This window comes from Myotis nattereri (genome assembly GCF_964212035.1).
Source record: "Myotis nattereri genome assembly, chromosome: 13".
NCBI classification, from domain to species: domain Eukaryota; kingdom Metazoa; phylum Chordata; class Mammalia; order Chiroptera; family Vespertilionidae; genus Myotis; species Myotis nattereri.
In genome coordinates, this window is record NC_138088.1 from 39323535 (window position 1) to 39350255 (window position 26721).

The 26721-nt window shown below is 48.0% G+C and overlaps 1 protein-coding gene across 1 annotated transcript in view; it reads right to left on the reverse strand.

Moving 5' to 3' along the window:
* The window catches only part of SORBS1 (sorbin and SH3 domain containing 1), a 218909-nt gene extending 199524 nt beyond the window's left edge, over window positions 1–19385 (reverse strand). The window contains exon 1 of the mRNA XM_081104358.1: window positions 19307–19385. The gene's annotated coding sequence lies outside the window, so the exon portion shown is untranslated. The remainder of the gene's footprint in view (window positions 1–19306) is intronic.
* Window positions 19386–26721: the final 7336 nt, after the last annotated feature.

Consider the following 26721-nt stretch of genomic DNA (forward strand, 5'->3'; position numbering starts at 1 on the left):
GGGCTTCACTACCCCTGTGCATTTGCTCATGCCATTTCCTCCTCCTGCCTCTGTCCCTCCCCATCCCTGGCCAGTCTGTAATGTGCCTTTCTCCATCTATGCAGGTCTAACTCCTACGTTCCCTTCAAATCCCAAGTCAAATGGTACCATTCTTTATTGCATTCATTTAACAAATCTTTACTGACTGCTCATTACGTTAGGCACATAATGAAGAAGACTGAAAAAAGTCCACCTCTAAGGAACTTTAATCCGTGTGTGTGTGTGTGTGTGTGTGTGTGTGTGTGTGTGTACACAATTGTGACAGCTGGTACCAAGGATGGGCACAGGGTGATAAGTTAGAGAATCTACCCTGTGGTGGTTTTGTACAGACGCCTCACCCCCAACCCATAAGGCTGTGAGCTCCTTGAAGGCAAAGCCCAAGACACCCATCTTCCAGCCCTGCTGAACCCATCACACACCCTTGGATATAGCAGGCACTCAACAAACATTTATTGAGTAAAGAATTAATATGAAAAAGTTTACTTATTTAGTCTAAAAACAGTTTCCTTACACCAGTTCTGAGCTCTCATGAATCTGTATAGGATCAAAGGGAAGCATGCATTCCCACTGGCCAGGTTCTACAACTGTGACTCTCATCCGACACTGGTGCTGGACGGGCACTGAAGTCACCTGATGCAACACTGTGTTGCTTCTCCCAGGTTAAGTGACTCACGCACCCAAGGGCACACAGCCGGTTAGTGACTGAGCCACTGCAGAGGTCAGAAGGTGACACTGAGAACCTAACAACTAGATAAAGGACCAAAGGAGTCACTGGGCAGAGGTGTCAGGAGGAGGGAGGTGACCCTGAAGTTGGAGTGGCTAGAGAGCTCGAGAAGGAGGTCTCGGGGTGGGGCCCAGGTGATGGACAGGAAGTGGGTGATTGTTCCCACCAGTGAGGCCAGCAGGGTTTCGAAAGGCACCATGGTAGAAAATTTGGAAGGGAGGGCTGGCTACAGGATGACAAAAGGAAGCCTACTACTGAGGCTAAAAATCTTACCTGGTGATGTACTCCACGCAAGAGAAGGGCGCAGACACTCCTTTTCTGTGTCTGACCTGGAAGAGGGGCCTGCAGCAACAGCAGAGGTGGTAAAGCAATTCCTTCCTCAGGTCTGCCCCGGCAGCGCCCTTCAGGCCACGGGGCTACTCGATCTGACCTATTCAACCACCGCAATGCTCAGATAAAGCTGCTCGCAGAAGCTCAAGTGAAGGCCAAGTCCTGGGACTTTCCCAAATTTGTTTGTCTTTCTGCCCTAAGTGGCATGGGGCAGATTAGAGTTAAACAGTAACTAGCAGCAAAGGCGCTTGGCCAGAAGCATAGTTGAATCCAAGTACACCCGTAACATGCGTACCCCTTTCTCAGGCCTTTCCATGGTGCCTAGTCATAGCAATCATTTAATAGAGGCATTTACGGAAGAAAAAAATAGACGATTAACTGGATCTGAGTTCTTATTTCAGTCACACACAGAGAAACAATCAAGTCAATTCTCAGCAGCCTGGACAGGACCCCGCACACCTGTCACCACCTGCCCAGCTCGTCTGCAGCCCTGAGCCACCCTGGCCTGACACGCCTTCCTGGCCTCCACCCACCACTACCACCACCCTGGCCCCTCAGAACTCAGTCTGCGAGGAGCCTACACTGCAAACATTCATTAACATACAACATATTGGTAAGTCTCTGGAGCTAAAGGAACAACTCAGGTTCCTCAGATGGGCTTTCCAGATGCCCTTGCACTAGCCCTGCACGCCGAGGTAAAAATATAACCAGGTCCCCGGAGGGCAGGGTTTGCCAACCTCAGCACATGGACATTTGGCATGGGGCACCCCTTGGTTGTGGGCTGTCCAGTGCATTGTAAGACGTTTAGGGGGTGCTACTGGCATCTCTACCCACCAGATGCCAGTAGCATCCCCTAAACTGTGACAATCAAAGATGTCTCCACACACTGTCAAATGTGCCCTAGGGGTAAAATTGCCAGTGGCCAAGAACTACTACCAAACACACCGGGAGCTCCCAGTCCTCCAAAAAGCTTAGGAGGTGAGGTTGGAGTCCTGGCTCTATGTGTTACTAACTCTGTGGCTTTAGGTAGGTCACTCAGCCTCTTTGAGCCTCAGTTCCTTCATCTGTAAAATGGGAACAGCAAAACAGCCCCTACACCTCAAGGGGAGGTCATGGCAGTTACATAAAATGGCATAAAGATTGACTGGCACAATGAGTATTCAATAAATGTTAGAGATTATTTGCAGGCCTGGAACATTCCATTTAGCCAAGCCTAGAGTTTAAGTCTTCTATTTCTGTGGCTTCTGATCTTCCCCCTCCTTCCTATGCCCTTTCCACCTGTTAAATGCCTTTGGCCTTAACCTTTGGTCTGAAGGAATCCTTCCTGCTGGTTCAAAGGCATCTAAGGTTATAGTGAAGGAAAGAGAAAGCATGCACACACGCACACACACGCACACACACACACACACACACACACACACAGAGGACCTTTCAGATCCAACCCTGCCCAGACCAACTCTCCTGACAAAAGCTTCCATTGTCATCTATAAACAAACTTTTCCGCAGGGAGGCCTTAAAGAGCCAAAAATCTCAAAGTCTCCAGACTCTTCCAGCTCTCATTCCCATTCTGCCCCTCACTTGGCATATCCCTCCTCCTTTCTGGGCCTCAGTTTCCTAATCTGTAAAAGAGGGCCGCTGAGCTCCAAGTGCTCCATCGGTCTCTGAGATGCTGCACTGTCCTGGAACGCTGCCGTATGGATAGCAGCTGGACCACATTTCAAGTAAGTGCTTAACTGGGAATGAGGATCATAAAGCAAATCATTCTATTTTTTCCCTGGGTTCCCCCAAAAACCAGTAAAATATAGTTCTTGCAGAATGTAGAAATGGGTGTTTGCTGCCCTGAGACCTTGGACAAATTAGTTCCTCTCTCTAATCCTGTTGCCTTTTCTGTAAGATGGAATAATAGAGAGCAGAAATGATGGAAAGATTATGAAACAAAGATCATGAAAGCTGGTACAGAGCTGGTACACACACAGGTATTCAAAAAGCATAAGCCTTCTGTCTGGACTATTTTAAATTCTGTAACCTAACTCCCTGTCAATCTCCTCTGGAAAGCCTTCCTCCAGTCCTTTCTCAAGCTCTGCCCAAGCCCTCCTCTGCCAGGAAGTCCTCTCTGCAAGACCCTATTTCTAAAGGTCCAAAGCCATAAGTTTCCTAAAGACAGGCTTGGAGAGTGGGGGTGGGGCAGGGGAGAGCAGGAAGGTAAGGGGTTCACTAATGACCAGTTCCCTGCCCTGACAATCTCCCTTCAGTGAATTCAGGAAGATTAACTACCCAGCCCTGTGCCGCCTTACCAGAATGGAGCACTGACCTCGGCCACACTCCAGGAAAACAAGGAAGAGGACTGGGCGGTTTCTTCTCTCACCTCCATGCAACGCCCTCACAATTCTCCAGCCCAGACCCTTCCCCCTGCCCGAGCCCCAGGACTAACGACGCCACTGTGTGAGATGAGCTTGAGCCATAAGGCAGAGGGGCCTCCTGATAAAAAATGGAGCTTGGAGATAAAGAAATTGGCTCAAGGTCTCCCCGCTAGATCAGGGGCAAGGCTGGGGATAGAGAGTAGTCTCCAGGCTCCAGACACATCAAACCTCTGCCCACACCCTCTTTCCCACCAGCTGGCCCCCCTCCTGTCTCAGGTGTCACCATTCTCCCAGGCTAGGAAGCTTGCAGTCACCTCCACCTCTTCCCTTGCCTTATTTTTCTCCTCTTCGTATCACCAAGACCAGTAACCCTTCAGTGATAAAAATAAAAACTGCAGATAGCCCTAGCTGGTTTGGCTCAGTGGACAGAGCATCGGCCTGCTCCCCTCTGTGCTCCCTCCCCTCTCTGCTGGATGATCATCTCTCGGCTCCCTCTCTAGACCTTTGCCCATCACTCCCCTCCTTGGGCAAGCCTTACCTTCTCCCCTCTCCCGTATCCAACCGGTCCTTCCAGGCTCTGTCCAAGGCCGCCTCCACGAGGACACCTCCCCTGACCTCTACGGCCCACAGCAATCCCTGACTCCTCTCGCTCAGTCACCACTGCCTCAGCCTGGTGCCTAAGCCCTCCTGGCCTCTGCTGTCACCATACCACCAGAGCTGTATGAGCTCTACCCTCACCAAACGGCAACGGCCACCCAACAACTTGGCCATGTTCCTTCCACTTCCAAACTCAGCCTGGCATTCTTTCCACAAATATTATCTGAGTGCCTCTAATATGCCAGAAAGTTCTTATCCCTGCTCTTGAAATGCTCCTTACCGTTCAAGGCATTTATTAAAGGCTACCCACTCTGTGAATCCTTCCCCACCCCACCTCCCCCACCCCCCACCCCAGCCCTTGGAGTCTTCACTTCTACACCCTGGGACCTCCTAGTTGTCCTCACGCCAATGTCCCCTGGTGTCCTCCAAGAGCCAGACCTTTTCTTTACTCATGGCCGCGCCTCCCACAACACCCTATACCAATAAATGCTCAATGAATAGCTTTCACAGTGAACTGAAACAGAATCTGTCCAATTCTCAGACCAGTTTGGGCTCTTGGGTGGCCTCAAGCTCTGTACATCCAAATGACCTCTTACTGTTCTTCCAAGATTGGATTTGGGCCCAGACTGAGTCAAATGACCTCTTATCATTCTTCCAAAATTAGGCTTTCCTCTTTAATTACACCTTATCTAGCCATACTCTATGTGGATTCTAATTACATAATTACTTCAAGCCCTGGGACTTAAAAACAAAAAAGAAAAGAAAGGCGTATATATGATTACACAGGCTAAATAAATACATCAAACATGCATATTTACATACACCATACTCCATTTTCTTGTTCGTGTAGTTTTGTGATCCAGAAAATACAGTCCATGGAGGGGTCTAAATGGCATTACGGTAAACATCTCACCGGGTTCGAACAGATGAAGGAGAACTTCATGGAGAAGCCTAACCCTGAGATGGGCCTGAAAGAGCTTACAGTCAATCCCCAGGCCTCTCCCCTCCCCCTTCTACATGAGGAGGGGGGGGCTGAATGACCTGGGGTCTGGTAGATTTTTTAAAATCATGACCAGGCCTGATCCCTCCTAACCAAAAATATCCATCATTTTCTGAATTCCCGGTACTCACTGTGCTGTCGCTCTCCTAAGGCACATTTGCACCATGTCCATCCTGCAGACAAGGGCCCAGGCTCATCCATCTTGGTATTCCCAATCTCAATCCCTCCCGGTACCAGAGGGGCTTCTTCTAGCAGGCCTTCCTTCTGCCTTATTCTCCAGCCTTATTAAAATATATGCCCTAGCCCGGCTGGTGTTGCTCAGTGGTTATGCATCAATCTATGAACCAGAAGGTCCTGGTTCAGTTCTGGGGCAAGGCACATGCCTGGGTTGCAGGCTTGATCCCTAGTAGGGGGTGTACAGGAAGTAGCTAATCAATGATTCTCTCTCCTCATTGATGTTTCTATCTCTTTCCCCCTTCCTCTCTGAAATCAATAATATATATATATTATTTTTAATAAAATGAAATCTATGCCCTCTCCCAATGCACTAAGCCTTCCCTGCCTTTGCATGTGTGGTCCCTCTGCCCTCTACCAGAAATGCCCTCCTCCGGTCTAGTTCCAGCTTCCCTGCCTTTGCATGCGTGGCCCCCACTGTACCCTGTACTTGCCCTTACTTAGAGCTTTATAACATTTTGACACAAAAACCTTTTCGTGTGCCTACTTCTCCCTTCAGACCAGTGGTCACTAAACTTTTTGGTCTCACTTTTCTATTAGTAAAATAGCATTGAGCATACTCACTTAATAAGTTAACAACTCTTATTTTATAAGTAGGAAAGCTACATTGTTCTATACCTGAATTAAAGAATAAATGGAACTTTAACTGGTAAGTTTTCTTCCTTCCCTCAATGGGTATCTTGAGAGCTCACCCACTGCTCTGGTTTACAGACAACAAGAGGACAACAAGGTAGGTTTATTCTCTTTGTATTCCCACATTCTGGTGCAGAACCCAAAACTTACTAAATGAACTAACTTACACCACAGATAGACAATATAGACAATAGTTACTGTGGGCCAGGCACTTGCCAGCTTTGGGGATAGAATGGTGAAGAGAAACAGCCTGGCCACTGTCATCATGGATCCATCCTACTGACCGGTGGGCTGGGCAGAAACAATGATTTTCTAACCAAGTGGGACAGAGCAGCTGAGATGGGTGCTGTGAGGAATGGTCATGACAGCCTCAGGCAGGAGGGTTTATCCTGCTCCAAAGGGCCAGGGCAGGCCGCCCCGCTCCGCTGCTCAGGTGAATCTGAAGGATGAGCAGCACTAACCAGGTGAAGGGAGGAAAGCGCGCTGCAGGCTAAGAAATGGGAATAAGTCCTGAGGCCGGACAGAGAGGCGTAGGTGCCAGGACTCACAGAGGCCAACAAAATGAATGCGTGACCAAGCCCCCAAAGGATGGCGCATGCTCCTCTTCCCATCTACTCCTCTCCCCTTACCAAGGCCACCCCCAACTCCGTACCTCTGAAGGGGTCACTCAGCCCTACCTCTGCCCAGTCCTCCCAGAGACAGGACCCCCACTCCTGAGGAGCCCAAAAGCCCCAGGAAGACACCTCTGGAAACCATGCATGTTGCCATGGGCACCACCAACCAAAGGCTCCTGGGCAGTTTAATTTTTTAAAGAGCGTGTTAAATATTTCACGTCATGTAACAGCACGGCTTCTTCCTTCCCTACCTTCACAAATAAAATGCCAACCCGAGAGACAGTGTGGAGGTGCGCACCCACCGCCAAGGGCATCCTCCGGGTTTCCTGGTTGCCAGGTGCCTGTTCCTTAAGGGAGCGACCTGGGCAACCTAGAACCACAGCCGCAAAACTCTCCTCTACCGGAGCCCTCTGACTCCGGAAGGGAAAAGTGTTTACAGCGATGCTTTAGGTGAGTATTTAAATAGCCCACGACTTGAATAATTAAAGACAAGACCAGGACCACGGATCGCAATGCAGGCTGGCGGGCGGCGGGGCCTCCTCCCGCGGCAGCTGTCTCGAGGAGGAGCTGTATCTTCTGTCAGTGCTCAGGCATGACTAACATTTCCCAGTTCCTGGGGGGCCTCGCCCCCTCACACCTGCCAGTGCTGGCTCACTCACGTATCGTGTCCAGCATGAAGGCCCCACAAAGCAAGCAAAATAGTCCTAAAAGGCCTGAGACTGCCTGGCCCAGGCTCGTGGGCCGGGCAGCCTGATTTTTGGCAACCACTGCCAAGCCCTGCTTAGGCCTCAGCACTCCCGGGCCCTAGCTTTCTCCAGCGACTTTATTTTCTGACCTTGTTGGGATTTTGCTTTCTCCAGAGCCTTACTCGTTTTGTCCTGCTTACAGCAGCCCAGTTCCTACTTTGCCTTGGCTTCTCCATCCAGATCCCTGGCCGGATCTCAAGCCCACTGCCCGGGCCACTGGGGCAGCGGCTCAGATCTCCCAGCTCAGTTCCGGCATCTCTTACCTCATCCCTGGCTTCTAGATCCCGCCCAGTCGCCTACCACCGGCCTCCTGTGTGCATTGTCTATAAAGAGAAACCCAAGCACAGAAGAGTCAGCGGCGCATGTACGTTACAACCATCTTGGAAAGACCCCCTAACATCAATGTCCACAAAAATGCTCCCACTCTCCTGTCAGTTTGTTACAAGCAAATACAACCCCTGACCATCATGCTGTGCTCACAGACAATAGTCACCCAACACTAGCTCTGCTCTGACAAAAGACAAACACAACGTGGAGAAGCAATCTGCCAACGAACCATCTATTCACAGGTCAGTCAAGGAAACCGCTCGTGTGCACAGACACCAGGTCCCACACAAATTCCAGGCAGCAAGAGGAACTGTTTGGATTTCACAAGGTATGTCCTAGTGACCCTTCATACTAGGAATCCAAGTTTAACAGTCGGCCTGCAAGCTAATGTTAATAATCGATGCATAAGGCATTATATAAACGAGTAATGAGTTTTCACACTGACAAGCAGGCAGAGGGTGATTCTGGATCTAAATGCCCATTCCTGCTAACAGCTGCAATGAGCTCAAATCTCACCCAAACGGGAATGAGGTGGCAGAGCCAGGTACAAGCACTCAGTACTGATCACTGGTGTTGGTCCTCACGCAGCATTTGTATGCCACACCGAGAATCCAGGTTGTCAGGAACAGTCTCCTCGCTGGTCGTTCCTGGCCCGTCACTGCCCTCTCTGTACTAGATGCCCTGTATGCCTCACTTGGGCAAGGCAAGATACCACATGGGTTATGTATCTAGCGTGCCCTCACCGCCCCTCCCTCACACACACACTTTGTCATACTGAAACCTTCCTACTTCAAAACCTGAAAAAAGCTGTTGAATGCCTGCTGGGGAAGATAAGAAAAAGCCTAGCCCGCCTGGTGCTAATGAAGAAATAAACTCCAAGAGGGCAGTACCCAGGTCTACACTGTTCGCCAATATTTGCTTAATGAATGAAATGAAACTGTGGCTACTGAGCACTTCTTAAATTGAAGAACCACATGTGAGGGATTCACCTATCACATGGGCACCCTCCATCCCTCGGGCTAGAGCTCTCCTTCTCTTCATCCAAAATGGGGCACCTCTAGGACACCTTGATACATGAAACGGACCTGCTTACAAGACTGAGTGATGATGGGAATGCAAATCACCACACAACAGAAACCTCGAAGAAAAGGCCAGGGTCCAACTGCTAAACCACCTCGGCTTCTGGCCCTTCCGTCTTCTGCACTCCTTTGGCAAATCTCTGGCTCACAGGAATGATGGTAAATGTCTGTGACCCCGTCCCTCCAATGTGGAGATACAGAGAGGGGAGAAGGACGTTTGGGGAACAGGAGGCAGGGCTGTGAGCAGAGGCGGACGAGGAGGAAGGTGACATCAACAGGATCCTTGTGCAGAGTACCAGTGACCAGTACAGGGACTCAGAGGGTCTGGTGAACATGCTGGCATTTTTACATCAGCTCACATGACCGGAGCAGTCCCTGGCTTAGAAACATTCAGCTATGCGTCCTCTCCAGGTGGCCAGTCTGTTCTACAAAGACAGCCTCACCTGCCTGTACTTTTCCCCTTTCACAGTCTCCTGTTTGAAAATGCCTCCTAGACTCTGCCAGTAACTTCTCATTCTCAATATAGCAACCAGCACCACTCAGTGACTTCCATGTGTCAGGCTCGTTCTAAAGACTTGCCTTTATTGGATTATGTGATCCTCTCCACAATCCTACGAGGCAGGTCCTATTATTGTCTCCATTTCATAGGTGAGGCAACTGAAGCACAGAGCAGGAACTGCCCCAGGAAGCAGCAGAGCCAGGGTGGCGAGCCCAGGCAGCCCGAGTGCAGAGACCACAACACACTCTTAGTCACCCTCCGCCCCTAACTCACTTCAGGGAGAGAAGAGCCAAACTCCAAGACAAGAGCTCTGTTCCCACGTCAGGCCCAGCCGGCCACATGACCTAAAACAAATGGCTTTTCTGTGCCTCAGTTGCCTCAACTGTGAAGCACAGCTCATCACTGACGCCTGGTCCAGGAATAGTTTCTTAGCTCTGTAGGCCAGCGCTGCCCCAGAGAACTTCCTGAGATGATGGGAACATTCTAGACCTGTGCTGCCATATGGCAGCCACGAGTCTCATGTGGCTATCAGGCACTTGAAATGTGGCCAGTGTGACTGAGAAGGTGAATTTAAATTGTGTTTCGTTTTAATTAATTTAAACTTAAATGGCCACATGTGGCTAGTGGTACCATATTGGAAAACTCAGCTCTAGTCTATACATCCCAGGATGGCAGGTACCGTTTCTCCTTGGTCATCACTGTATTCCCAGAATCCAGCATAGACCCCATAGTAGTCTACTTAGTGGTTCAAGCACATTAGCTAACAGGTTTGAGAAAACCAAAATAAGTTATGAAAAAGCACTTAAACATTTTTAAACACTATAAATGCAGGATTATATCTGTCATTCATTTTCCTAGTCAATATGAATCTGATCTTAACTCATAACAATGTGAGGCCGATTAAATACATAACTACAATCTGTTTGGGAGAAATAATCCTCTACTGTCCAGGCTATGGACCAGAACTGCTATCTCTGCCGACTTTGAGATCAACCATTGGACCCCTGGGCTCTGTAGGAGAGCCAGGGAGTGCGCAGCTGAACTCCCAGAGAGCGAGGCCTCATTCTCCGATTAGGTCTGGGGATTCTGACAGAGCAACTCATGTTTTCATACTTCCTTGATGTACCCTTTCTAAGTGGAGAAACCTAACATACACCTCCTATGCACCGAGAACCGTGGCAGACACAGGAGATACAGAGATGACTGCAATGTGGTCCTCACAAGGAGCCCACAGTCCAGACAGAGTAAGAGGTCACATTTACAGAGCCCTTACTCTGTGCAAGGCACTGAACTACAGTCAGGAGAAAGGTATAAGCCAAGCACAGTCAATTCAGCGACATATACTGTAACACATATATACCATGCCTTGCACATAGTAGGCACTCAGTGCAGTAAACAGAATCAAATCTTTTTATATTTATTGATTGATTGATCTGAGAGAAAGAGGGGAGGGAGGAAGAGAGAAAGAGACATCAATTCGTTCTTCCATATATTTATGCATTCATTCGTTGATTCTTACATGTGCCCTGACCAGGGATCAAACCCACAATCTTGGCGTATGGGAGGACACTCTAACCAACTGAGCTACCCAGCCAGGGCCCTGAATCAAATCTTGACCAACAGCTCATTTTAAGGCTGAAGAAACCAAGACACAGACAGGTAAAGTGACTTCTCAAGGTGGCCCAAGTAGTTAGTGATGGGGCTGAAGATAGCACCTGGGCCTTGTCACTCACCAGCTCAACAATCTACACACTGTCTCCCCGTGCTTCTCGTCGGATAGCAGAGTGTGGCAATCTGACTGTTATCATGTCTACCTCAGAATGAAACATGGATTTACTTTTGTAAGATTGTGTGTTTGGGACTTTTGAAATCTGATGACTATCGTATGCATACCATCTTAGAAACATGCATTCAATTATTCAGCAAACATTTCTTGGGAATATGTATACTATATGTCAGGCACCAGTTAGAGGCTTGAATGAAGAGATGAAACAAACTTCTGGTCAAATCAGAGGGTTGAACAGCCATATTTATTTCTGCTCTCTCCCAAAACCCCACTAAAAGCGAGCCTGTTCTTTTGTTTAATGAAAAGGAGACAACAGCAGGCAAGAAATGTCAACAGAACTCTGGAAGGCAGAGAGCTGACCACCATGCAGTAGCTGATTTAGGTTTCTGCTTCGTCTGCTCTGCTAAGTGCAAACGGGAGGAAACCTCTAAACAAGTGGCAACTTATGCCACAGAATCAGGAGAAGGCGCCAAGGACTGTGAGAAGCAGGAATGGATAAAAAAGAGGACAGCTGCTAAAAGTTGGTGCAAAGAGCAACCAGACCCCAGAGTCCTTGCAATCTGCTCCGTCTGGTGACTCCCCTTCCTTAGCCAGCAGAAGGTGGAGTTCCTGTTTAGGCAAATTACACTAGACGCTCTAAATTCAGACACAGTTGAGGGAGGGACACACAACTGGGGGATGTAGGCAGAAAGGGGAGCAACTTTCAGAAAGTAGATGCATTGAGTGAAAATCCATACACCCAGGCTCCTTCCCCACCAAGTCTCCCAGAATGCAAACTCCTCTCCAAAAAAACAACCAACATACCCAGAGAAAGGATCTATAGGCACTGACATCTAGGTGTCCCCAGCAGAAAAAAGGGATCACCCAACAATGAAATTAACAACCCCTTCCTTGTCGCACAGATGCCCTACCAGCATTTTGGGGTCCACTCTTAAAGTACAAATGGACAACTCAGTGATCAGCATACAAGGAAGGACGGCTCCAGTGGGAAATACAGTAACCAGCAGAAAAAGGGACTTGGGGAACAAAGACAATGTGGGGAACCGCAGAAAAATGCCCAAAACCAACCAACAAACAAAAACCCATTGCAAGTGAACTTATTGCACCCATGAAACAAGAATGGATGTATTTAGAAAAGAAAGAAAAGTGATCATTCAGAAAATAGGGAATTCTAGAAAGTAACATATGCAAGTATGTCTCATGCAAAATCATAAAAGCATAAGAAATTCAAAAGGGTTAATTAAGGATAAAGCTGAAGATATCTCTCAACAGGTGAAACAAAAATAAAATGGAAAACAAAACAAAAAAATCAAAGATTTTAAAACTACTAACTTAATCCCCAGTAAGTCCAACTAATGTGAGTTCCAGAGACAAAACACAGAACATGGAGAAAAGGAAACTGTCAAAGAAAATTTCCAAAAACTGAAGGATGTGAATCTTTAGTTCAAAAGAGCATAGAAACTGTGATGTAACCTTAGTGGGAAGACGGGGAGGAGGGAAGCAGCGGTATGGGAGGAGGGGAGAAGAGGGCAATAAGGGTTCCTCTGTCTAGACCAGTGGTTCTCAACCTTGGCTGCACATTAGAATCACCTGGGAATCTTTTTAAAATCCTGATTTCTGGGCCTCATCCTCTGGAAATTCTGTTTCTTTGTTATGGGGTGGGGCCACAACATTAGTAACAAAGAAACAGAATTTCCAGAGGATGAGGCCCAGAAATCAGGATTTTAAAAAGATTCCCAGGTGATTCTAATGTGCAGCCAAGGTTGAGAACCACTGGTCTAGTCCAAAGTAGGACATGAAGAAATAACATCTAAAATGAACAACCAGGAACCAGTATTATAAGCAGATAACTTACAAATAATATCTATAATAATAAAAGTGTAATATGCAAATTGACCAAACAACTGAACAGCAGAACACCCGTCCCAATGACCGGCCGGAAGATCACGTATGACACGCACTGGCGTCAAGCCAGCCAAGGTGGATGCAATGCAATTGGTCGGAGGGCCCCACCATCACCCCATGATTGCCCCCACAGAGGAGGCCCAGGCCACCCTCTGCAAGGCAATCAATTGGGGAGGGGGTGCGGGAGTCTTCCACGATCAATTGCCCCAAAGAGGAAGGCCCAGGCTACCCAGCCGGCGGCACTGCGGCGGGTGGGCAGGGCCTCCCTCTGCTGGGCAATCTCCACAATTGATCGCCTCAAAGAGGGAGGCCCAGGCTACCTGGCCGGTGGCGCTGCAGCTGACGAGCGAGACCTCCCTCTATAGGACAATTGATCATGGGGCTCCCAGACTGTGAGAGGGCACAGGCCAGGCTGAGGGACACAGCCCCCCTCCCCCCACCGAGTGCACGAATTTCGTGCACCGGGCCTCTAGTATTATAATATAATACCAATGATAGTAATATAAGGATAAATGACTAAGAGAGTTGGAAATGACTGTGGTAGGCTGAATAATTGCCCCTCAAAGATGTTTATGTCCTAATCCCTGAACCTATAAACATGTTACATGGCAAAGGGGAATTAAAATTGCAAATGGAATTAAAGGTGCTAATTAACTGATCTTAAAATAGGGAGACTACCCTATATTATCCAAGTGAGCCTGAAGTAATCACAGGGTCCTTAAAAGTGGAAGAGGGAGGAAGAAGAAGGGAATCAGAAGATGTGACTGTTAGAAGGACAGAGTGATGCAATAGGAGGACTCACCTGGCCACTGGGGCTGGGAAGATGGAGGAAGGGGGCATGAGCCAAGGAATGCAGGTGACCTCTAGAAGCTGGAAGAAGCAAGATTCTTCCCCTGAGGGGGTGCAGCCAGGCTACCACCTGGATCTTAACCCAGTGAGACCCTTTTTTAGAGTTTTAACATACAAAACTGTAATATAAATTTCTGTTGTTTTAAGCCACTATGTTGGTGATAATTTGTTACTTCAGTAATAGAAATCATGTTTGGTGACTGACCCTGGGAAGTGGATCACTAGGATGAGAGGACACAGCCTTCTTATAAGCCTTGAGGTATTATTTGACTTTTAACTGTATATGCATATATACATCTTTAATTTAAAAAGATGAAATGCAGATTCTCTCTTGCCAGATCTCACAATCTGGTGGAGAAGACCAACAGGGAACCAGCTGTTGCTAAAAAGCGAACTCGGGAAGAAAACCTTTTCCGATATCAGGGAAATCTAAAAAGAGAAGGAGGAGTCAGCCAGATAAAAGAGAAGGTCTCCTGGTATGGGGAGGACCTGGTCTTTGGGCACATGGAAGGGTTCTGAAGGACTGGAACCTCACTAGGCCTGCCAGAACCAACGGAAAAGGCTGGAGGAACAGTTCTCAACACCACCGGATGGGACACCTGCCCCACAGCTGGCTTTTCTGGATGGAGTAGAGTCTGCTATGAATATTTAGCAAGGGCATGGACAGGTAAAGCCCCAAGAGAAACACATTTTCCTGGGCCATCAATTGTACTCAACAGTAATGCATTTTAAATGCTTTTATACTAAAATCAGCACATATTATAGAACACAAAACTCATGTGACTTTTTAACATAAAAAACTGGAGACTTCAAGGGGATTTCTTGCTTGGGAGGCTCACTTTACACACTAAACTTCCTCCTGACCATGAATGAGCACCAAGACTCAATCTTCTGGGTAATTAATCAGAGTCAGAAGAAAAGTTTAAATGGCTAAAGCATGCATCCACCAAAGCAGCTGGGACTTCACACCAGCAACCGGTCGGTGGCTGCCTACTCTCCCTGTGTCACCACAAGATATCCTTTGGGTCCTAACCAACAAGAATCAGAAAGTTGGGAAGCAACTTATTCTTTTCCAAAGGGTCCTGGGTGCTGCTCCTGCTGGGTGGGTTAGCTCAGCCTGGGGAAACAAAGAAAAATCACTGCACTGAACTTTTCAGAGGGACACTAAAGGATCCACAGAGACACTTCCAAGGACTGAAGAGTACTCTCTTGGCCATAAGCCTGCTCACCTCCCCCATTGTACGCATCACCAGATCCACCAAGAGCCCAGCTCCACCACCACCCCACCACCCCCTTACAGTGCAGGCGTCTGTTAGAGAATACATTGCAGATAGGCTTCCAGGGCAGGAAGTCAAGAAATAGGGCACATCTCTTGGGAGAGGGTGTCCCTTGTGTCCACAATACTAGGGTGGAAACTTTTTCCATTGTTATAGCTGTTTTTTGTTATAACAATAGCCACATGACAGTGAGTTGGGAATTTTTTTTTTTTCTATAAAGAGCCACTACTGACCACAGAAGAGGGCGGATGGGGGATCAATGGAAGACCACACAGAAGTAAAAAGCAATTCAATTGGGTTTGGTTTATTTGTTTCGTGTGTAAAGCACATATACACACATTCAAAATGAGTGAACTCAGCTGATTTCAAATTAAGAAAAGAGAAGATGAAATTTTAATGACACAATAAATACATTAAAATACATTACAAAGCTACATCATTGACAGTAAAGAAAGGATGGGGAGGAGTTGCAAAGAGAAAGATACAACAGGAGAGAAAGAGAAATGTACAGAAGAGGAAGATGTGGGAAAAGGATGGGAAGATAGTGAGACAGAGGGACAGACACATGCCTAACCGTACACAACAAGAAGGAACAACTGAAATCCAGAGACACTCCAGAGTTAGCCAAAGTGAATTATACTGTACATGGTCAGTTTGGGCTATGGACTTCCAAGTATTATCACCTACTATGCCTTTGAATGGTTACTGATCTGGGTAACAACTGTTCACAGCTCTTTAATCCATCATTGAAACATTCTGAGACTTAGCTCCCCCCAAATGAGCTACAATTCAGTAAGTCAGTCCTTTCCAAGTATCTCCTCTGAAAAGGAGTACATGAAACACTACCTCAAAAAAAGTGCAATGAAAGGCAGAGGAGAAAATGCTGCTTGAGTTGAAAAGAAGTTCGATGGAAAACTTTTTCATTTTCAGCATTCAAAACACACACACACACAAAAAAAAAAAAAAAACCTGGGACTTCAGCAGAACTGGTCCAACCTCAGCATTCTCCAGCATCACCACCAGCACACCTGACTTCCACATGTTCCATTTCAGTGAGCCAGTGGCTCCGAAGGCCTCAGCTGGCCCTGAATCAGAGGGTCAACAGGAGCGCTACCGAGGAGACTCCGAGTTAGTCCCAGCCCCAGCCTACCCCTTGTCTAAGCCAAGACTCTCATACTTAACTTCACTCTCAGGGCTGCAGAAATCTACTATTTCACAGCTGATAGAGCCCCTCTCCCCACTTCCAGCTCCATCCCTTTCTCCTCCAAGCTTGATGTCTGGTTTCCCCTTCCCCACCTGCCCTGCCCTCAACCTCCTCCCCAGTCAGTTTCTCCAGCCTCTCCAGTCTTCAGCCCCTATGTCCTCCTCACTTTATCCCATCTTAGAATCACTTGTCAGAGGAGATACATTCAGAGATACATTTAGAACGCAAGACCTAGAGTCTCTATATCCATCAGGTATTCCGCCCAGCTCTGCATCTTGCTAGCTGTATGACATCAGACAAATCACCAAACCTTCCAATCCTTCAAATTACTCAGTGAGGGAGGTTGAACCTAGCAATCACAGAGGTCTCTTCCAACTCTCATGTTCTAAATATCTAAAAATCACCTGTATAACCATAAGTTAACCTATGAGTTAAGCATACAGAGAAAGAGAATGAACTATAGCAACTCCCTTCCCTCAGCATTATACCATCCCACCCTCATCTGCCCAGCCAGCCAGCCACTCTGAGGGTCTGTGCCTCGTCCTCTGGGCAGTCTAGCTCTCAATTATTTACATACAATAAAACCTCAAGAATCACACTAATCAAGAAAAAGGTGAGTCTGAATCCAACAGAAGCTTGAGTATTGAAACGCTCCATTCATGCCATTCAGCAATATTGTGGATTTAACATCAGCTTAGCAAACAGAAGGAAAAAAAAATCTGAAAATGCCACCACAAATTGTACTTTTGAATCTAAGAACAGTAATTCTGTCAGGAACCCCGGAAAACAGTCTGCTCCAAAGCCCTCCACTTTACCAAGGCCCAGAGAGCGAAAGCCACTATTAGCCCAAAGCCCAGAGCAGGCTGGTGGCTAGGATCAAAGCCGAATGTCCTGCCTCTGTTCCAAAACTCCTCCACCAAAGCTTTTTGAGACCATCCATTTCCCTTTTCACGGAGACAGAATAAATCCTAAATTACCAGTGAGTGCCCTCTACAGCAAATCCACTCCCATGTCCAGGGAAGGGTCTAGAACGAAATCCGATGACCAGAGGATTTACTACCGCTGCCTAATAAAAGCTTGCTTTCCTGAACCCTGCTCATTCATTCTCTGCAAAGAAAACCCCAGATCCTGCTATCTATACTGAACTCTATTTTGGAGAGGGGAAGTGAGGAGAGAGCTGAACAGTTCTTTGTTTTGCCAGTAAGAAGCATCTATCTGCTCGGCCTTTCCCATAACTCCTTCCTCACGCCCCAATATCCCCAACCCCTTCAGAAAAGTTCACAGCAACTCCCCAACTAGAATTGTGAAAAGCAGGTCAGAGGAGGAGAGGGCCAACAGGGGGTGGGTGTCCAATGGAAAATGACAATACCTTCCCTTCTCTCCACCCTGTGGGGTAGAAAGCATTTCTTTTCAGTTGCTAATACCCTGCGGGAAGCCACCAGAGCTGCTAGTTCAACTCAGGGCCCTCCAGCTGAGAAATGAGCCCCCAGCAATCCTGGAGAACTAACCCTTGACTAACCAACCATCAACTGCTGGTGCCCAACTAACAGACCAACTCCTCCCTGAGGGTGGGGGAATGAGCCTGAGACATCAGAGCTGCCTGGCAAGGAGCTATTTAAGGAGCATCAAGAGGGTGGGGCAGAAAATTGCTGGCAGCATCCTCTTCCTCCACCCGTCCCTCACACACACCATTCACCTCTTAGATAGCCACCTATCTCACCTACGTCCCTTAAGGGCTGTAGACCTGGAGTCCGAAAATGTCCAGTATGTGTTTTCTGTCACTGAGGTTCCTGTCCACATTGGCTGCCCACCCCTCTTTTAATTGACCCCCTTCTCTTGGATCACCACCAAGTCAAAAACACAAAACTGAATCTAGAGGCGCTAGAACGAACGAACAAACAAGGAGGGGAGTGGATACTGACAAGCCATCCCTGGCCTTCACTTATGAGAGGAAAAAGGGGTGTGATGTCAGACGCCTGGCAGGCCAGATAGTTCCATGATATCTCTAAATGAACTCCCTCCTACTGATGGTGAAATCAATGCGGCCAATTTCAGCAAGTCTGCACTGTGACAACAGGCGCATCCCAGCGCTCAGTTTAAAACAAAAATCCAAAGGCTCGGCCAGAACGTGCCGGGAAGACCCAGGGTCTGGGTAAAGCGAGCCGCTCTCGGTGGGATCCCTCCTGCTTTCATGTAGCGGTGTAACAGCGCAATAAATTCTGTCCGCCTGGAGAAAGCATGCACTGGTGGATTTCAAAGCCATCTTACGACAGCGGATGCAGGGGGATGCAGAATTCGACAGTGCCTTCCCCCATGAAAGGAACATAATGACTTCAAGCCTCTTTCCTCCTCTATCCTGAACGGAGCTGCCGCTGATCAAGGAAGCCACGTCGTAAAGCAGCCAGGGGAGAGCCGGGGATGCCCGGGGAATTCGGAGAAAGGAGTCGCTTTCCGTGCTTCTCGGTGACGAGCTGCCAGTCACTCTGGGGGATGGAGCACGGGCGGATGGGAGGCACGTCGTCCCCGGACGCGGACACACACATGGACCCGCTCACTCAGGCGGGTCCTAGGCCAGACCGCTCGTCCTTGGCCCCTCCCGCCGCTCTCTCCTCCAGAGGGATGCTGATGAATGAAACACCCGAGATGCCTCCATCCTGCGCTCCTCCGTCCAGCCCCTGGCTGCGGCAGTTTCACTTTACACCGCGGACCCACCCGCGCTTTGATGTCTCCTCCGCCGCCCATACTGCGGCCAGCCTGAAGCTGGCGGGCGTTCTTCCCCACCGAGGCCATGATCGCACGTACCCCCGACCCTCCAAAAAGAAACCCTGGGATCTCCCAGAACCCCCGCACCCTGGGGAACTTTCCTTGAAAGACTGGCAGGAAGGAGGGTTCGGCCATGGGGGCGCCACGGTTTCCCTGTGACTACGGGGGATGCTCTGGGGGAGGGGGTCCCCAAGTCCTTCCAACAGCTGGCCCTTTAAACGCGCCTCCTCCGAGCGCGGAACAAAGGCGCCGCCCGCGGGGGCCGGGCTGGCGCACGCCCCCGGCGCCGGCGCAGCGGACCGGGTGAGCGCGGGCCGGCGGGCGGCGGGCGCGGGCTTACCTTGCGGGTCGCCGGGCGGGCGGGCGGGCAGAGCGCGTCCTGTCCCGCTCGCACTACACGCTGCAGTTGGCCCCGCTCTGTTTTTCTGGGACTCGGCGCTGACTTCACCGACACTCCGCGGCGGGCCAATGGGCTGCGGCGGCCGCCCCCTCATTAGCATGCGTCTGGAACCGTCCACTCCGGCTGCGCTCGGGCAGCGGGCGGGGCCAGGGGGCGGGGCCGGGCTCAGTGGTGACAGGAAGGGGCGTGTGCGCCAATGGGAGGCGAGGAAGTGCCCCGCCGCCCCGCCCCGCGGCATTGTCAGCCCCGCGCGCGGGCCCGCGGATCTCAGGCAGATAAAGCGCGCGCGGGCCCAGTTACCCCCGCAGCGGGCAAGGCGGGAGGCTAGCGCGGCGCGCCCTCTGGCCCTTCAGAGGGCTGGCCCACGGGAAGCTGGGAAGGAACCTTGGACATAAAAATAACAGCTATCATGTCCTGAGTTCATATGTTACTTAACGTCTGTGCCCCAGTTTGCTCACCTGTAAAACGGTATAATAATAGGATGTAGGGAAGATGAGTATAGTTAACCTATGTAAAGCTTTTAAGCCAGTGTCTGGCTGTCAAGATGCATAAATGTTTGCTACTCTCATTATTATACTCTGTACCAGCCAGTGTGCTTAATGCTTCCTCCATATTTTCTTATTGATCCTCATAGCCTTATAAGAGAGGCCCTGTTGTTATTCCCTCTTTTTCAAGCAGGCAAACGGAGGTGTGGTTTAAATGGCTTGCTCAAGGTCACACAGAAAGCGGTGCAATCAGGATTTGAACTCCGGCTCTGAGTGTTCATTCATGCAACCCATTAATTCAGGGGCTGCATGGCAGGCATGTGCTGGGCCCTTGGGTCACTGCAGAAAAACCAGCAGGCAAGACCCCTCCCCTCATAAAGCCCACTTTTTAGTGAGGGAGACAAACAAGTGAATAAATAAACAAGATCACCTGCAGTGTGAAAAGTAGCGTGAACAAAATAAGACAGGGTAATGTGCAAGGAGAAAAGAGTACTTTACTAGATCGAGTTCAGAGCTAACCACTGTACCGTACCATCCTGACTTCCTCCAGTCCTGCTTGTCCAAGATCACAGGGCCAGCGAAGAGCTGGCCTGGAACTTGCTCCCTCCAGGCTTAGCTTCCCACATCCCTGGACATCCCAGTCACCCTTGGGCTGAACAGAATGGACTTTGGTCAGCCTCCCTTGGCAATCTCCAGCCAGGGCACATGCCCAGTTCACAGGCTGCAGTTCACCCCTTGATGACTGCACGGGGTGATGGGAAACACATCTGCTAACATTCTTAGATGTCAAGGAACAGGGGACAAGCCTTTGCTGAGCACCTGCTGTCCTCTTCTGTGTGAAAAATAGAGTTTTAGAAGAGCCCTCGCCCCTGGGGGCTTACTCTGCAGCTGAGGAGACAAGACACCACCAGGAAACTGCTCCATCTAGGGAACCCCAGCCCAGGCCTCTCTCCACTTGCACCTCATCCGGCTGCTTTGCAAAGAACACTAGATTAGGAATCAGGCTTCCCAGGCTCCCTTACTAACTTACTCCATGACATAGGCAAGACAGTTCCTTCTGGGCCTGTAAAGTAATAAAAAGGCTTTTATCGAGCACATCTAGTCTGCTATGCACTCTTCTGTACTCGTCCTAAGAGCGTTACCTGCATTAACTCACTGACACAACACAACAAGCCCAGGAGGAATACTATAATTATCTTGAGGTTATCCACACAGGAGGAAAATAACAGGTCGAGAAGCTAAGTAAGTTGCCTACCTAGAAAATGCAGGGCAACACCATTTAAAACTTTTTATTTATTGACTGATGAGAGAGAGAGAAGAAACACTGATTTGTTGTTCCACTTCCTTATGCATTCATTTGTTGATTCTTGTGTGTGCCCTGACCAGGGATCAAACCTGAAACCTTGGCCTATTGGGACAGTTCTCTAACCAGCTGAGCTACCCATCCAGGGCCAGAGCAACACCATTTAGAATAGGAAAAAAAAAAAAAATTCCTCAAGTATCCAATTGAGTGGATTGGATAAGAAAATTATGATACAACCATATGACACAATACCAACAGCCATAACAAAGGAGCACAGTGACACTTAACACATAAAGATGCTTATATTATAGAATGAAAAATAGGTTGAAAACTAGTTTTATATTGCAATCCCATTGGGACTATGTCTAATAGTTCTAATGGGATTATGAGTATTTTTTGCTCCTCTGTATTTTAAAATGAAAAACCAGACTCTACCCGTGGACATCTGATGTACATGGGAAATTGCCTCAAGGAATCTTAAATGAGGCCAACGTCTTCAAGTCATCCCTCAACTGTGAACTCCTCTGCTGGTCCCAGTCTGTGTGACTATTGCGTTTCTCACTGTAAAGCCTAACATTATCATTAGAGTGTGAGCTAAATGAAAAAATACAGGAAGGAAGGAAGAAGGAAAAACAGAGAGAAAGAAAAATCCTATCCTTTAAGATTCATCTAAAATGTCTCCTCCAGAAATTATTCAGAATCATGGTCTAATAACATTTTAACAGTGAAAGCAACCCAAGAAATCATCAGAGGTAATCATGTTAATTCATTCTTATTTCCAGTCATTCGCTGATTCCTCTGAGTAGCAGGCCTGTGCTGGGCACTGGTGACACTGGGCTCCGTGCCTCCCAAAGGTAACCCCTGACTGAGCAGAGGCCCCTGGAAGACCAGGCCCCTGAATGTGCAACCTGTGCTGAGAAGGGTCCCATGCTCTGCTCTCCGCCATCCTGAAATGCTTCCTTTTTTAATAAGGGGCCCTGTGTTTTCATTTTGCACTGGGCCCTGTACATTATGAGGGCCTGTCCTGGGAAGGAGAAACACCAAGGCCTTATCAGTTTATCAGTGATTGAGCCTGGAGTAAAGCTCAGGGCTTTCCGCTCTCCATCCCAACCATTCACTTATATCACATGGTCCCGGCTCCCGAGGGAAACGTGAGCACCCCTGCTTTCATTTATTCCTTTCTCATGGACTTTACCCTATTTGGCAGGAACTCATGTATATATGGGTAGTCTTATTCCTCATCCTCTCTCCAGATTGTAAATTCCATGAGGTCCTGGCTTGTGTCTGCTCGTCTCAAACAGTGCTTAGCAGTGTGCTTCACACACTGATGAAAGTCTGCTTAAATTTAATTTAATCTTATTAGGAAATCCTCATTTTCTCTTCATGTGCATCAGATTATTCCCAGCAGTCCTTCTGCTGCTGGAGAGAAATAAAAATATCAGGCAAGAGAGTGGAGCGCACAAGCCAGGATCATAAACAGGCAGGAGGAAGTGGGCCATGAGTGTGAGGAATTAGAAGAGGGAGCAGGAGAAAAAGTGAACCTATCCCTTGCGCTGTGTAGGTTACTGAAGGCACAGAACTGATTTGAACCCTGGCCGGTGTGGCTCATCCTTTGCACCAGAAGGTCACCAGTTCAATTGCCGGTCAGGGCTCATGCCCAGGTTGCGGGTTCAATTTCTGGTCAGGATGGGTACAGGAGGCAGCTGGACCAAGTTTCTGTCTCACATTGATGTTTCTTTCCCTCTCTTGCCCTCTCCCTTCCTCTCTATCTAAAATCAATTTTAAAAATATTTTTAAAAAACTAATTTGAACATTGTGGAATGCCAGATCCAAGAATTCTATATTCTTTGGAGGTCAATGCTGGGGGTGCTGCTTTGGGGAACTTTGGTGAGATGGGTGGAGGCTGGTCAGGAGAAATGTGCGGGGCCGTGGGGATCGCTGTGCTTGGGAAGCAGGGCCAAAATGAACATCAATCTGTAACCCCAAAAGTCTAGTCACAGGCCTCTGTTTATCAGTCGAGAAACACTTGCTCCAACGTGTCTTGTGTTGTTAGTTGGATAAAAACATGTGTACATAATAGAATCCCAATTCTATACAATTGCATTGTATTTGACCAAGTGGGTAAGGTTTGACTTTGAGATTGTTTTATGCTATGAAGTAGTCAAAATAAGACATTTAAAATGTTGACCTGGGTAAACCTCTGTGAGAAATCAGAAGTACAGGACAAGTCTATCTACTTCTACTGTATTAATAGAATGGCCTGCCCTAGGTCAGGGGTTTGGGAGGGCACAAGAGGTGGGGAGGCAGCCGTGGACAGAGGATTCATCAATGAGAATATGCTGAGTTTACTTTAGAAGACTTACTACTCTGAAGTAATTTAGTTAATGAAGTGTTTACCTGAAGAAAAAAAATCATTTTTAAGGTTAGCAAAAAAAGCCAGGAAGAAGGAATAAGCAGAGAGAGGGGAGGAAAAAGAGGGTGGTGAAGAAAAGGGAGGGGGCGGGGAGATTGTCAGAGAGGAAGAGAGATCATTGAATGGCCTGAAGAAGAAAAAATAAAACTTCAGAAATGGGGCAACTTAGCCTCACTAAACGAATGTAACCTTAACAAGGTTTAAAAAAAGTCAACAACAATGGCATTAAGGGAATCACTGACATTCTGGAAGCTTGTCAGAGGTGACTGGAAGAGTTCACTGAGGAAACTCATTACACAGAGCCAAATGGAGTCACATGGGTGCCCTGGGACAGTTCATCACAGTTTGCCAGCCTTTACCCAGAGGAGATGCCCAGCGCAGTGTGGGAGAGGGCAGGAGGAAGGCGGCAGGAATGCCTATCAGTGACGGCCCCTTCTCCATTACTTCAGCAAGTCGGTCCTGCCCTGTCTCCTAAAGCTTCGCTTACATTGGCCCATTTCTATGAATGGCAGTTGCGTGCCCATCCCTGGCCACTGTGCCATCTCCTGAGGGATCTTACTGCCTGCTTCCCCCACTGTCTGCACCAAGCCACTCAGCCGGGCACACGTGGCTCTCGGTGACAGGAGGTCTGGGAAAGTCCTATTTCTGGGGAGGTTGGAGCCCTTTTCAAACTGGTGACCTAAGCAGCGCTTGCACAGCCTACCTATTTACCTGGCTCCTCTGTAAGAAGGAGAAAAACTGAGAGTCGTGTCGCACAGCCGAGGGAGTGAGGGCGACTGGCCTTTGTACAAAGGAGAAGTAGACAGTTACCTATCTCCTCCCTTAGGCCAGGGGAACCAAGGACTTTTTCATTTGACCGTGATTAGAAATAGAGCAGAACCAGACCGCATGTTAGAACCAGGTTTCTGGAACCTGCTGCAGCCCAGCTTGCCACCTGCAAAGAAGGAGAGTTATTCATGGTGAACCCTCCAACAGGCGGAAAGTAAGGACTGCTGAAGGGTCCTTGCAGCCCCTTTGTTCAACTCACTGTGACCTGGTCAGGGCTCGATGGTCTAAAACAATGTGATTCCACCCATTGGTATTCAAACTGCAGGCTGCTCCACTCCAGGTTCTATACCTGGACTAGGGCTGCCAACAGCCAGATGGTTCATGAGGGTGGGAGCAGAGCCAGCCAGGTGGCCCTCGGCTTTGGGGAGGCGACTCTCTAGTCCAGCCGTGGGCAAACTACGGCCCGTGGGCCGGATCCGGCCCGTTTGAAATGAATAAAACTAAAAAAAAAAAAAAAGACCGTACCCTTTAATGTAATGATGTTTACTTTGAATTTATATTAGTTCACACAAACACTCCATCCATGCTTTTGTTCCGGCCCTGCGGTCCAGTTTAAGAACGCATTGTGGCCCTCGAGTCAAAAAGTTTGCCCACCCCTGCCTAGTCACTGAGTTAACCGGCTTCATGCACCTGCTCTGTTCAGGTCCTCTACCCAGAGCTGGAGAACCAGGCAACAAGGACAGGACCTTAGAGGCTCACAATCTAGGGGGAGAGACCAATAAACATGGAGGCAACGACAAGACAGTGTGATAGACACACTGTTTTTAAAAAATTGAGATATATTTCACATGCCAGAAAAGTCACTCTTTTAAAGTGTCCAACCCAGTGGTTTTTAGTATATTCACAAGATTGTGCACCCATCACTAAAAATTAATTCCAGAACATTTTCATCACCGTAAAAAACAAACAAACACACACACACACAAACCCTATATCTATTGGCAGTCAGCCCCTATCTTCCTCCCCTGCCAGTGCCGGGCAACCACTAATATACTTTCTGTCTTTATGAATTTGCCTATTCTGGGCATCTCATATCAATGGAATCATACCACATACAATCTTTTAGGTCTTTTACTTAGCATACTGTGTTCAAGGTTCATCTTTGTTGTGGTATGTATCACTATTCCATTCTTTTTATGACTAAATAACATTCCACTGTACATATTACCACAATCTGTTGATCCCTTCAGTTTGTATGCATTTGGGGTGTTTCCACTTTTGGTTATTATGAATAATGCTGCTATAAACATTCATGTGTAAGGTTTTATGTGGACATATGTTTTCAGTTCTCTTGGGTATATACCTAGTGGTGGACTTGCTAAGTCATATGGTATGTGTAACTCTAAGTTTAACTTTTTGAGGACCTGCCAGCCTGGCTTGAGTTAGGTTTCTGCTTTTTTATTTATTTTTGTTTAAATCTTGATTGTTGAAAGTATTACATATGTCCCCTTTTTCCCCCCATTAACCCCCTCTAGCTCACCCCCACCCCTCCACCACCCTATTGTTGGTGTCAGGTTCCTGTTATTTTAAATGGCAGAGGCTAATACACCTTGCTGAATGAAAAGCAAAGGCCGCTTTAGTTGTTTATGGGTGGTTTATTACTGTATTTATTTTTATAAAAACTTCCTGAGGATAAGTATGCTACTAATCATTTTAGATAATTTTGAAATGCAAAAACATTTAAAAGGAAACAAATGAGAATCATCTATATTCCTATGGCCCAAAGCTACCACTATTCCCACTTGGCTTGCTTCCCTCCTTTTCATCTTTCTTCTCTGTATCCTTTTAAAAAGCAATGCCATACTGCATGGTCAGTTTTACGTTCTGCTTTTCTCTCTGATCATTTTATTGCAAGTAGTTCACCATTCACTGTTTTATAAACTAGTCTTTATTTTATGTTTTCTTTTTGTAACTGTTATCCTTATTTTTTTTGCTTTTGAAGAAGGGGCCAAGATGACAGGAAGAGAGAAAAGGGGAGAGAGGGAGAGGTTTGAGGGAGAGGAAGAACATACCACGGAGGATACGTGAGAGAGAAAGGAAAGAGCAGGAGAGACCCTTGTTTGCTTCCTCGCACGGCCATATTTTATCCTGCCTGGTTGCAGAAAAGATTTAAGGCCCTGCTGTCTTTGAGGCCTGAGAACGGCTCTCCAGTCTCTTTTTCTGGTGGTAGCGGCTGGGGTGGCTGCTGTTGTGACCCGGAGGCTGAGCCAGAGGTGGCTTCTGCAGGCTGCAGTTCAGGATGGCCAATTCGCAATCCTAGCAAAATCCATCTATTGGCAACTACTGAGGCACAAATAGTTCATGCACTTTGCAGCAGATCTGCCAA